Consider the following 13,654-nt stretch of genomic DNA (forward strand, 5'->3'; position numbering starts at 1 on the left):
CAAAACAACAAAGATTTCAACCCTATACGAGTGGTGAAATACAAAACAAAAATTATGGTATTGGGAGAGATTTGGACCAAGAAGGACCCTTCAAGGAAGATCTCAGTGTAAGTGGGCACTGACCATGAAGGCTGCCAAGCCTGGGCCGTGTGGGGCAGGCAACTTCCTTCAGAGACTGCACAGCTGCGTGAGCCTCGCAGCGCCATGAGAGCGTGTGAATCTAGAGGCGAGGCAGGAGCGCAGGCATAGCAGGGCGGCCCGCGAGCTGCGCCATCGTGTCCCAGCCGATGCCGACGGCCAGCGCATAGGGCCGTGAGCAGCAGCTCTGCAGTGCTGGCAGGTGGCGTGGGCTGGGGAGCCACTACAGGGGGATCTCCTCCGCCCGCTGAGCGGGGACCTGCAGGGGAAGCCCCGTGGGCTGGGCATTCGTGGGCCTGCTGGTCATGCTTAGTGTCCTTGTCCCTCCTGTCCCCACAGGAGCACCAACTGTGACTCTTCTCTATTCCACAGCAGCCTGGCTCTGGCCCCCACAGATGGACGCAGGCACGGAACTGTCCTGGGCATCACACTAAAACTGCGTCTACAGACAAGGAGGGCAAGCATCCGGGGTGCCCAGCCTGAGGAAGCAGGGCAATGGCTGGACCTTGCTGTGGCCAGCCAGCAGTCTGGACTGCTGAGGAGGAAGACCATGAGGAGAGTGTTGTTTCTGCAGGGATTCATACAGACGGCACTGGGCACTTGACCCCAAGAGCTGTGTCCACAGCACCCAGCCCCCAAACGGGCAAAGGGACTTGCCCTGGAGAAAGGGCCCATGGGGTGCACGGGATGCAGAAGGCACCCCAAGTCCAACAGACACTGTGAGAGAAGGAAGAGGAGACCAAGGGAGAAGGGGGCAGCATGGGCCGAGCACAGAAGCAAGGGCTGGAGTGGCAGCTGGGCGCCATTAACACCAGAGCCACCAGGACCTGCAAGAAGCGAGAAGTGCTGGCTTCCAGGCTGGGCCCTGCTGACGCTGTGAGGTGGCCATGGCCCACAGGGCTGTGATAGCTACATTTCTGCTGTGGTAGCCACCTAGCTTGCAGCCATTTGTCATCATGATCCCAGCAACCCGGTCCCGTGCAGAGGAGCCTCCCCCTGGCCCTCCCCAGCAGCGAGGTGGCTCCCTCCAGCTCTGCCTCTCCATCTGCCCCCACCCCCATCTGTCAAGGAAGAGAGATGCTTCTGTCCTCACTTCCCAAGCCTGACATAAATGGGAGGGTGGGGTGGAGCCCCGAGCAGAGCAAGGGCCGAGAATCTGAGGGCGGCAAAATCCAGATTCAGGGGGAAGCAGGCCCTTTACCACTTCTGCCTGTAGCGCCTTAACTCTGGCAAACCACGGCGTCAAAGGTGAACAGTGTGCGCTGGACTGTGTGGTGGCCGCCTGTCCTCCAGTCAGCACCTGCTGTGTCCCACGCTGTCCCAGGGACAAGTGGATGCCCGGCCGAATCCAGCAGAAGCAGCCCGCTGAACCCGGCCCGCAGGGTCCGCCCACCAGTGGGGTCTCCGTGTGGGCCCAGAACGCCCACTTGTCAGGTCTGTCCGCACCCGCCTGCCTCTGGCATTGCGCACAGGGCTCTGATGGACCAGGGCCCTCTCGGCACTGCAGAGGTAAAATGAGGACACCACAGTGGGGCTGGAGGTAGGCATTGCCGCCCCGTGTGGAGGGTGGGGCTTCCCACTGCAAAGACTCAGAGCTGCTGCCCCATTGTCTTCGGGCTGGTGACTTATTCAGCCAAGAAAACAATCCGCCCTACGAAAGTCTGATGTTCCAGTCCAGCCATCTCATTCTCTGGGCCCTACTAGCAGTGAAAACCCAAAACAATTAACGAAGCATCTACCCACCGTGCAGACTGTCTTGGAAGCTATCAAATAGAAGACTTGGAGACATCGTGCCCCATACCCACACACCCACACCTGAAGACGGGGAGGGGCTTGACCTGGCGCACAGGTTCGGGGACTCAGTCCACAGCTGGCTGTCTCCAAGCAGGAGCTTCATGGTGGAAGGGCGGGTGGAGCAGCACTGCTTAGTGCAAGGAGGTCGGGGAGCAGTGAGGAGACATCAGTGAGGTGGGGGCTGGGGGCAGGTAGGGTCCCCAAAGTCACACCTCCATGACCCACCCAGACACACCCGGAAGTGTGCTCCTGTAGCCCCCAGGCAGCATGCCTAGCCAATCACATAGCCCCCAGGCAGCACACTTAGCTAATCAACCTGCCCCCAGTCAGCACAACTAGCCAATCACATAGCACCCAGGCAGCACACCTAGCCAATCACATAGCCCCCAGGCAGCACACCTAGCCAATCACTCTGCCCCCAGTCAGCACATCTAGCCAATCACATAGCACCCAGGCAGCACACGTAGCCAATCACACTGCCCCCAGGCAGCACACTTAGCCAATCATGCTGCCCCCAGGCAGCACATCTAGCCAATCACATAGCCCCCAGGCAGCACGCCTAGCCAATCACATAGCCCCCAGGCAGCATGCCTAGCCAATCACATAGCCCCCAGGCAGCACGCCTAGTCAATCACGCTGCCCCCAGGCAGCATACCTAGCCAATCACACTGGCTACCCACGGTGAAGACGGCCGCAAAACTATTACAGAGAAGGCTTGGCTCCCCATTTGCTGTCCCTTCACTGGGGGACCCCTGCCCCATCTTGGGACCTGAATTTATCTTGAAAGCAGTGTGCTAACTGTTCTTCTCACTGTTGCACAAACGGGGAAGCTGAGGCACGGCAAGGGGTGAGGTTTAGATGCTGTGCCCACTAGGAGAGCTCCATGCCTACAGGTGCCGCCGAAGAGGATTTTAAAGTTTTCACTGTCTTAAACCTTCCTCCTGCAGCTTTAGGAATGGGTGCTTTTAGGAGTAGAGCTGGATTGTGGAATAAAAAGGTCCACAGTGACCACTGCTGACACGGCGTGCTGGGGACACAGGTGAAAGAAGGAAGCACGGTCCACAGTTGTTAATGGCAGCTACGCTCTGGGGCAGGTGGACTCTCAGGAGCTTGCTTCCTCAGCGAGGCCCTGACCCGGGGCCGCGCCCGCCACTGCCGCCCTCCACGGCAGCAGGGTCTCTGGGGCCTGCCCGAGATGGCCGCGGCAGTGGCGGGAATCACCGTATCTCCATTTTCCTATTCTTTCCTTCAACACATAGTTGTTTACGTGCTTGCTTAGGCATGAGCTCTAAGGTCAGGACAAGCTGGACACTGCCCCCAGAACGGAGAGACCATCGACAAGCGGTGGAGCCCCTGTGTCCCCAGTCCTTGCGGAGAAAAAGTGCAGTTACGCGTGGGGACCGGTTAGGGGCCTGCCTGCCAGACAGGTGACGTTAGTTAGTACAGTGACTGGTCTCATTGGCCCATCACAGCAGGTGCTGTGTTAGAGAAGAAAAGGCTCCAGATGCAATTGAACTTTCTCTACCTGAAATAAGCACGCGCAGCCTCAGCGCATGACTTCAACAGGAGTCTGGGCTTCTGCACTGAAGCCAGCAATGTGCAGTACAGCAACCACTGCTGAACGCCTAGCATCTTTTTTTATTCATGTATTTGGTTGTTACAGGGTCTCACTAAGCAGCCTGGACTCAGTGATCCTCCTGCTTTCAGCCGCCCCAGTGCTGGGATTACAGGTGTGCACCACTACGCCCAGACTCCGGCCGGCTCAGCCCACCCTGGAGGTGGGGCTGGCACAGCATGTGGTACCAGGGATTGAGCGGTGGTCCCTGCACTTGCCTAAGCTTGCTAACCAGGCATTTTAGTCTGCTTAGGTCTCTTCCAGCCCTTATTTTTTTTTAAAAAAAAATAGTGTATTATTTCTAATGTCTTATCTGTTATTTTTCTACTCGGTTTTTTAAAAATTTCTTCTTCTTCTGGTCCACTGCCTCAAAATGAGAGCGATGCTGATGTTACTCGAGGTCAACCTGCAAACCTGTTTGATGCTGGCGCCATCTGAAAAGGGTCAGGAAGGCGCCACAGGCCGCATTCAAGCTGCAGGGGTACTTAAGCCAAATCCTGGTTGCATCCGAGAGGGCAGTACGCAGTCTTTCCTTCTATGCATTTTCTCTGCAGACCACTGGCATTGCCCCTGGCCTTCACGCTGGGCTCAAGACAGGTCTCAGGCAGGTCTCCAAACAAGAGACAGATTTTTACAGCCACGCAGTGGTTGGGGACCAGGCCCTGGGGGGAGGGAGTGACAGGAAATGCATTTGCCCAAGTCCCGTGCATGCAGCTGGAAGCCTGAGGAGCTATTCCATGAGGAAGAGGGGATGAGCCAGAGTGAGCTGGGTCAGGAGGCCTCCGAGGTCTCCAGAGGTCTCCGCATGCTCACAAGGCACCGAAGCACTGGGTGTGTTTACCCTGAGTCCTACCAGAGAGGACGCGACCTGCCCCTCACTGTCTCTGCCTTTTCCATCACCTAACCTCTCTGGTATCACCTTTGTAACTCCCTCAATTAACTGTTTCCTAAAAATAGCCACTCCACTTACTAAATTTTGAAACCAAGTTGCATTTTAAGAACCATGTGTGAAAAAAAAAGAACCATGTGTGAGACAAGTACTGGTTGATTATTGGTTTATTAGTCAGTTGGTAAAATAAACAAAAGCCAAGCATAACCCCTACCCCACTGCTGATGGATAATAGCACCAGATTGTTCCACTGTTATGGTTTGTGTCTAGTTGTCCCCCCAAAGCCTCACCAGGTCTGTCCCAGTTACTCTTCTCTCATTGCTGGGACAAATACCCAACACCCAAAATGAAGGAAGGAGAGGTTTACTTAGCTCACAGTTACTGGAGGTTTCAGTCCACACTCAGCGGGCTCCAAGGCAGAACAGCACATGGCAGAGGGCAGCCTTTCCTGGTGGTGGCGAGGAGCAAAGGGAGGGGCAGCAGCTCAGGCAGCTAGCAGCCTCTCTCCCCTGCTTACACTGTAATGCAAATCACCTGCCCCAGGGCAGGTGCAGCATCCACACCCACAACAGTCAATCACAAACTCCAGAAGCCGCCCGTGACTGCATGAGGCTTTGGGGGGTCCCTGGACACAAGCTTAAGAAGGTCATGGGAGGGGCTTTTCGGAGGCGGCTGGATCTAGAGTGTGGTGCTGGGATTAAGGGTGTGTGATTCTTGACTCAGTCCCTGCTTGGCCTGGCAGAGTGCCAGGCATGGACCATGGAGAGGCCCTCCCGGGTGAGGAGGCTACCTGCCCCAAGGGAGTGCAGCACAGTTAGAATATAAGGGGCGGACAGAAGGCTGCTGTCACACTTGCCGCTTCACAACTTCATCGCCTTCTGTCCACCACGAACTGCTTCCCCTCGGCTTTGGAGCCAGCCGGGTGTGGACTGAAACCTCTACAAACCATAAACCAAATAAACCTTCCCTCCTTTAGCTTCTGGTGTTGGATATTTTGCCTCAGCAATGACACATGTCATTAAGACAATGACAAAATATCAAGCTTCTCTGTCATAGAAGCCAGCTGCCCTATGCTAGAGGTCATGGCGGGTTTTATTAGAACAGTCTCAACAAAATTGAGGTTCTCCAAAATTTATCCAGCAGCGGCACTGCAATGGGAACAGGCAAATGTGTGGGTACTCAAGGAGGAGAGGCCAGGGAAAGTTTCCAATGGTGAAGCTAGGGGGGCTGCACCAGCCATGTTGTAACAATAACCCTTGACTACAAGAACCTGTAGCCAGCATGACGCCCACCCAAGACCTAGCAGCGAGTTGCTGGGCAGCGCCCCTGCGGAAGCATTTTCTGCACAAGGTTGGGGTGGCCTTTGCCTAGCTTAGTGGTTTTAGCTGAGATTTCTGTACTAGTTCTCGCTACCGGATATAAAGGTACAGCCCGCACCACCTCCCAACCGTCTCATCTTACTTTGCATGGGCTTGACGCAGTGACCCCAGTGGTCTGACAAAGTCACGGTGCAGCACAGGAGGTGACAGTGAGTGCGGATGCTTCGTTTCTCCATGCCTCACTGTGGGGATCAATTTAAGACATAGTTTATAGGGTGCTTGTAAGAATTTAATGAAGCAATATGTGTAAGACAGAAGTGCGTTTGCCGCACAGAATGTGCTCAACAGAAGTTAGCACGGATTACCATCATTTTACTGGCATTTAAATCACACAGAGCGAGGGAGAGACATCTGCTATTCGGCTCAAGTCACTAGAGGTACGGGAAGAGTGTCCGCACGAAGACACGCAGGGACCCTAAATCTCCGGGGCTACACAGCTCGCGCCATGTGGAAGGGGCTCAGCATTCTCTGGCCACTGCTTGTCCACAAACTCCAGCACAGGCCACACTTCCTTGTCCACGAACTCCAGCATGGGCCACACTTCATTTGCCACGTCTCTGGCACCTTCATTGCTTTATTTTGTGCTGCTATAACGATCACTGCTGTCGCTGCTGTGGCCCCAGACACCAGGAGCACCGTCACTGTGCATCTTCACCACCAGGAGCCAGGCGTGGGGCGCCCAGGTCCACCACCACGTGACATCCGGGTGCTGTGGCAGCACCTGAAGATCGTTTGCAGGTTGCTCTTCACAGGCCAGGCAGCAGAGGGCCGGTGCCCTGCCACGCTGTCTTCCCCGCGCCCGTCTTCTTTCTCCTGAAAAGGTGCCTGAGCGCAGCAGAGCCGCTTTGCGCCCAGTTTTACAGCTGTGTCTGCCTGCTGGACAGCCGGCTCCCCGGCTCTGCGCCCGAAGGTCCTCGCACTTGTCAGAACGCCAGTGGTGTGTCTGTGGTTGAGGAAAGCATGCTGATCACTGTGTACAGCAGATGCCTCTGTCCCCAGAGCCCTGTGACAACATCGGAGCATAGCACCTGGGACCCACAGGGCTGCCCATGAGTTTCAAAGCTGCTGGTGTCATCTGGGGGCTGAGCCAGGATGAGCCGGGTCACACGTGTGTGCAGGGGAAAAGGAGCAAACAAAACAGTGAGCAGGGTCAGGTCACCAGCGGGCTCAGAGGCTAGCACAGGACACACTGCAGACGCGTCTAGTGCAGTCTGTTCTCTCATCTGGCATTTGGGCAGCCTCAGCCTGGGCTCTGCACCGTGGACCAGGATCGGGGCCAGCTCTGCGAAGCTCTCCAGAAGTCCGGGACTGAAGGCCACAGCGGGGAAGGAGCGGAGAGCCACGGGCCTGTCTGCAAGCAGAGTGCAAGGTGAGAGCGGGTGAGCTTCTCCCAGGACGCATGACTTGGGGGCCTCACTCTGCAGCGCAGTGATCACGGCGATCGCCCCCAGGACTGCGGCGAGAGGAGGAAGTGCGGCGTGCGAGGAGGCATCGCCCACTCTTCCGGAGCGGGGCGGGCAGCTCAGGCCTCTCGGGGGTCTCTGCAGCCTGTCGCCTGTGCGAGCAGCCACTGTAGAGATGGGGGCGGGCGGGCTCTGAGCTGTGGTTGCTGCAGCTCATTCACGTTCGCATCCTTCCTGTCTTCCTTTCCTAAGGAAGACTTTTGCGCATGAGCGGAGGAAGGGCCACTGTTAGGCGCAGTGAGCTCCAGGACCGCGGGCCGGCTAGCGTCGGTGCACGTGGGTGCATTCCTTGCTGTTAGCCTCCTGGGATCTTCTTTGTAAAGTGCTGCCACGTGGATAAACCAAGAACACTGCAGTTTCACCCCCAGGGCTGCTGCAGGACAGTCTCCCTGCTCCTTGGCGGCCTGAATCTCACTTGTCCTCAGCAGTGGTAGTCACTCCACAAGCTTGGACAACTTCTCTGCTCCCGCTGTGGCTGACATCGAGCAGCCATGGTCTGTCGCCAACACATTGGTGGTCAGGACTGCTGCTCCTTCCCACGAGGCACCAGGTCCAGCTGGATCCCGAGACAAGGAGAACACAGGGACCGAGCAGGCGTGCCGTAACTGCTGCCCGGGTCTGCCAAGCCGAGGCCTGCCTCAAGCATGGAGAAGGGCGGCTCGACGTCGCCTGTGCTTCCGTGCACCCCCGGAGCCGCTTGCCGGATGGTCCCCCGGACTCCGAGAGTAAAGCTCAGAGCGTCGCGACCACTAAGGCACCAAGAGCTCGCTGGCAAGCGAGACAGTGGATGTGGACAGCTTTGGAAAGTGGAGCAAAGCAGGAGGCAGCAGCAGTTCCCCCATGAGAGAGCTGGACTCTCCTAGTCGGATGTTCAACAAACCCTGCCTCCCACCGGCTCACCGAGAGAAGGCAGCGAGTCCTGACGCCGCAGGGACGGGGAACCACGCGCGCGACGCTCAGGAGCCCCAAGCTCCGCGCCTGCGCCGTGCACTGGGAAGGACTAGGACACCCTGCTGCGCCGCGAGAGGCCAGCCGGAGCCCGCGGGCAGAGCGGGTCTGCAGGACTGAGTCCCAGCGTCCTGGAGAGGCGGCTGCGGCCTTCCGCTGCGGAGAGCTCGCGGTTCTCGCCTGCTGACCACCAGAAGGCAACGCGACTAAATCCTCAAGAAGCTGAGCATACAAGGAAAGTACACAAAATACGCAGGAGTTGGAGTACAGCGGAATGTGTGACCGCAGAACGGGCCCTCCCTAAGGGGGCCGGGGTAGGGCCAGTCTGGGATCTGATGTACTTGCTGGGAGGATGTTAAATATTAGTAGAGTAATAATAAATGGGAACCAGAACTGCTGTTTTAAGCTTTAACATAGCAGCAAATAGAACTTTAGAAAATAAAAGAAATGTAAACAAAAAAAACTTTAAAAATTCATTGTTCGGGTTAAAATCAAGCAAGAAGCAGTTACAAAGAGAACAAGTGAACTGGTCAAATTACTGGGACTGCAACGAAAATAGCGAGAAAATATGAAGGAGTCGGAGGCATAGGAGTCCAAAGCAAATGGCCCGAAACACTTCTTGAGCCTGTGAGCAGCTGGACAAAGAACCTCAAATTACGCAAAACAAAGAATCAGCATGGTTAGGAAGAAAAGGCAACAACTCCTAGTCTCGGCGGGCAACTTGGAGACGTGGCTCTCAGAAGTGGGTTGGCTGGGCAGACCAAGTACTGGTGAGATTTACCACACTTAAGCAAAGCAGGACTAAGTTTGTGTTCTAGAGAAGCTCGCCAGCTGCCAGCTGCCACCGTGGAGACCACATTGTTGCCAGGTGGCAGCAGTCTTGTGGCTGATTGATTGTGTCAGCTTGGGTCGGCTGGCTCAGCAGCTCTCCTCCCTGGGGTGCAGAGCACACACCCTAGCGCAGCCCCTCACCCGGAAGGTTTAAAGGGGGAGGGAAGAAGGTCGGACTTGCCTCTGCTCTTCAGAGGAGCTCCAGCCTTGGCCGTCGGCTTGGACGCCGTCTCCTGGCTTCCAGGGCACGCTTTGGCTTACAGCGTGGCTCCTTCAGTCCTCCGGTGTAGACTCACCAGCCTCCTGACTGGGACACGCACGAACGCTGCAGCGAGCTCCAGGCCGTCCAGCGTGCTTACGCCCTCTGCACGCTTCCTCATCTGACTCTGCCTGGCCATCGCAGGCCAATCTGGTATGCATGTGTACATCTTGTGTTGTGTCTATTTCTCTACTAAAACACTTATACAAACCCACCGAAAAAATTGACCCCATAATAGTCCTAAAATAAATTCTTAGCTAATACCAAAGAGCAGATACTTTTTAAGGCCATGAACTCAGAAACAAATAATAAAACCCAGGTCTACAAAAGATGCAGTTCATCTAAGGGTGCACTAGCTTGGAGACTAAATATGCACTACTCACGCTCGGGATTTGGAGAAGAAATGCCCGTGAGAGTTAGAAGCCCCTGCGGATGATTCTCTCCATAACAGCGAAGCCAGGACGCCCAAGCCCTTACGACATCAGGTTAGTGCTGCAGGGAGCTTCACAGACCCGAGCTCCTGAACTGGGAGTCAAGGGATGCTGAGAGCAACCCAGGAAGCAGTTACACTCATGAGAGGAAAGAGAAGCAGAAGAAAAAGCCTCAGAGGAAAAGAATGAAAGTGAAAGTCACAGCAAATGAAATTTTAAGTAACAGTAAGAATACATCAGTTATCTCCAAAAGACTGATACATTAAATAAAATTAGTGAGCTCAGTGGCACACACACAAAACACACAATGAAAACTCTAACCGTATTAGGAAAGAAAAAGCCCCTGAACATCACTGCACATGTGTGAACTATAAGCAAACATTGTGTATGGAAAGTCTTATTCTGTGGGTCTTAGAACTTGGGATGTATCTCCAGTAAAATCATCTGCACGTGCTGCTTTAATACATTCTGCCCCTGGACTTCCCGAGCAATTTGAGCTGGTGCCAGGGAGAGTGACAGCGCCCACTTGTGACTGCTGGGTCAACAGTTCCTGTCATGGGGTTGGTGGAGCTGGAAACCAAACGCACGTGACATGGGAGATCATGTGTGTGTCCCTGGTTGTTGATAAGTTGACAAGTTGCCATATATTCCTTCTGTGAATTGCCTTTTTTCACATCTCTTGCCTTTTACTATTGTAGTGTTCAAACACTCCTTGTAGATGTTGCTATGGTTGTACTTGTCCCCCAAGGCCTCATGCAGTCACCGAGGCACAATTCTACACTCTGATTAATTCAGGATCCATGACTGGGATTATGGGTCTGAGGACTGCTGGGATTATGGGTGTGAGTGCTGCACCCAGCCTGGGGCAGAGAGCCTGAATGTAACAAAGAGACAGAGTTGCTAAGAGACAGAGTTGCTCTCTTTTTTTGCCATTTGTTGCTGCTCTCCTCCATTTCACTCTCTGCTCTTTGCCGCTGCCATGAAAGGCTGCTGTCTGCTGTGTGCCGCTCTGCCCTGGAGCCAGCCGAGTATGGACTGAAACCTCCAGTAACTGTGACTAAATAAACCTTTCCCTCCTTCATTTAGAGTGTCGGGTATTTGTCTCAGCAATGAGAGAAGAGCAGTTGAGACAGACGTGTGCAAATTCACTAGAAACTCTAGGTGCTAGGGTCACACCAGTGACACGCGTGGCCAAGGCTACACCAGTGACACGCGTGGCCAAGCTCACCCAGCGTGGGTGATTTCACCTGACAAGTTGTTTTGGCAGCTTGGTACTCCCTGAATAAATGCACCCCCTGGTTGTGCTCTCCAGTGTGACTTGTCACCCAGCCCCTGGTGCTGTTGGAGATCCTTGGGCCCCAGTCCTCACAGCCTGTGGATTGGTCTGTTGTTTTTATGTCCCTATTCTAGTGAATATGCAAAAATACCTCTTATCCTTGTAATAAACTCCCCTGCAGACTAATAACATTTGCATATTGCCCATATGGAGATCTTTTTAAGACATTGCCCATTTGTACCGGATGTTTGCTACTTTATAGCTGATTTGTTTTTGTTTTACTGTTTTTTTTTTTTTTTTTTTTTTGTTTTGTTTTTTTTGTGGAACAGGGGATTGAACTCAGGCCCTTGCGCTTGCCAGGCAAGTACTTATTCTACTGAGCTATCTCCCTGACCCCCTTTATAGCTGATTTGAAGGATGCTTTTGTCTTGAGCATAAGCCCTTTGTCATTTTCCCCAAATAATATTCAGTTGTTCTTGAACTTTTTTTTTTTTTTTAATTTTTATTTTAAGGAAGGGCCTACAGGGTGTTCAGGGTCTCACTACTAGATTGGACTGTTACGGTTCGTGTCTAGGTGTCCCCTCAAAGCCTCATGCAGTCTTGGGGTGGCTTCTGGAGTTTGTGACTGAGCGTTGTGGGTGTGGATGCTGCACCTGCCCTGGGGCAGGTAATTTGCATTTCAATTTAAGGAGGAAAGAGAAGTTAGCTGCTTGAGCTGCTGCTGCTCCCTTGTGCTCTTGCTCTTCGCTGCAGCCGTGAAAGGTTGCTCCTGCTGTGTGCCGCTCTGCCCTGGAGCCAGCTGAGTGTGGACTGAAACCTCCAGTAACTGTGAGCTAAATAAACCTTTCCTTCCTTCCTTTTGGGTGTCGGGTACTTGTCCCAGCAATGAGAGGAGAGTAACTAAGAATTATAGTGATTCGCCTGTTTACAGCCTCCCAAGAGCTGGCATTACAGGTGCACACCACCACGCCCTGCCTCAATTGCCATCTTAGTGCACCCTGGGAGTGGAGCCAGCACTGCAGACCCGGGGATTGTACCCCCAGTTCCTGCCCCTGCTTGCAGGCGCTTTAATCCGCTGAGCTATTTGGCCAGCTCTTCTTGAACCTTTTGATAAACAATTGTCCTTGCTCCTTAGAACCGACTTGCAGTCTGGGTCAAGAATCAAGAAGACGTGTGGCTGGGTCCCGGGCCTCCACACTCCTCTGATCCATTTGTCTCTCAGGGCCGGTAATGTTCTACCTTGCAAATGCTCAGTCTTGAAATCAAGTTTGACGAGACCACCTTTACACTTGGTCTTCTGGGTTGTCATGATTCCTTGCATTTTTGTAAATGGTCGGTCGCATAAACTTGTCAGCGGGTCTTGGTTGCTGTTGCACTGAGCTTAACAGACCCACCAGAGGCCAGCGGATGCCTGGCCATACTGGTCGCATCGCCTTGTCACCATCCATGACCGCTCACCCGAGGGCCAGGCGCAGCCCACTTCTGCTCCGCAGCTTGCGCCGGCGCTGCCCCCTGCACCGATGCCCCCCGCCCCCCAGTGTGCAGTGCGTCTCCCGGCTCTGTGTCCTTCCTAGGTGTGTGCAGATCAGACAGCTTTCTGCTGTTAGCTTTCTCAGCCCATGTGTGCAGCACCCAACGCAGGCGCTCATTGTGGGAAACTCGTGCGTGTATGTGACGCATCTTAACTCTCCCCCTTTTGTTGCCAGCATTAGATTCATGCATTCATTTTGCAAGTCCCTATCAAGACAGCTATCATAAATGCAGATTAATAGCCAGGCTAACAGACCAAAACCACACAGAGCACATAAGACAATTATCCGAATCAAGCTACACATCCAGTGCACCATCAGACTTCTGTTTGACTTCTCTGGCCTGGCCTCAAGACGCTGTCATGGTCCCTTCCCTAGGATGCCCTCGAGGGACGTTGGCAGAGCTTGTGGGGCGAAGCTCCTGACGCCACCCCGGCTCAGCACTCAGGCTCACTGCCTGGTTCTCCTGCCTCCGCTCTTGCTTACTAGGAGCTCCTGCTCTCTCCAGGTGCGGGAAAGGCTGTGCCCCCAACCCCAGGCGTGCCCTCCCTCCCCCAGCAGCCTAGAGACCTTCCCTGTGCTCCCAGCACAAGCGCGCATGGCTCCGCCCTGCAGCTCATGCCTGGAAGGCTGCGTATGAACTCTTTCCGACTCAGGACTTGGAGAGTGAGATGAGCGTGTGAGGTCCCTGGTGTGATACTTCATGGAGCCGTGAAACCAGGACACACAGAGGCCTTGCGACATCGCTGAAGCAGTGCTGCTGCGTGGGGGTTTCGCAGACCAAACTCGTACGCTGAGAACAGGGCAGGCACGGGTCCTTCCACATCGGAGTTCCCGTGGCACTCAGCACGGTGGCTGACACACCAAGGTTCCGTCAGTATCTGGTAAGTGGATGGGCGTGTGAAGGAAGACGCAGTGGATGTCGTTCAGGCCTCAGCAGGGGCACCCTGTCACTTGTGGCTGTGGGGATGAGCCTGTAAGACGTCATGCTGCGAGAAACAAGCCAGAGGGCTGGGCACGTAGCTCGGCGGCACAGTGCCTGGCAAGTGCAAGGCCCTGAATTTGATTCCCAGTATAAAAAAAGAGGCCCATCCTGATAGCT

Source organism: Octodon degus, unplaced genomic scaffold (assembly GCF_000260255.1).
Source record: "Octodon degus isolate 3935 unplaced genomic scaffold, OctDeg1.0 scaffold00004, whole genome shotgun sequence".
Lineage (NCBI taxonomy): Eukaryota > Metazoa > Chordata > Mammalia > Rodentia > Octodontidae > Octodon > Octodon degus.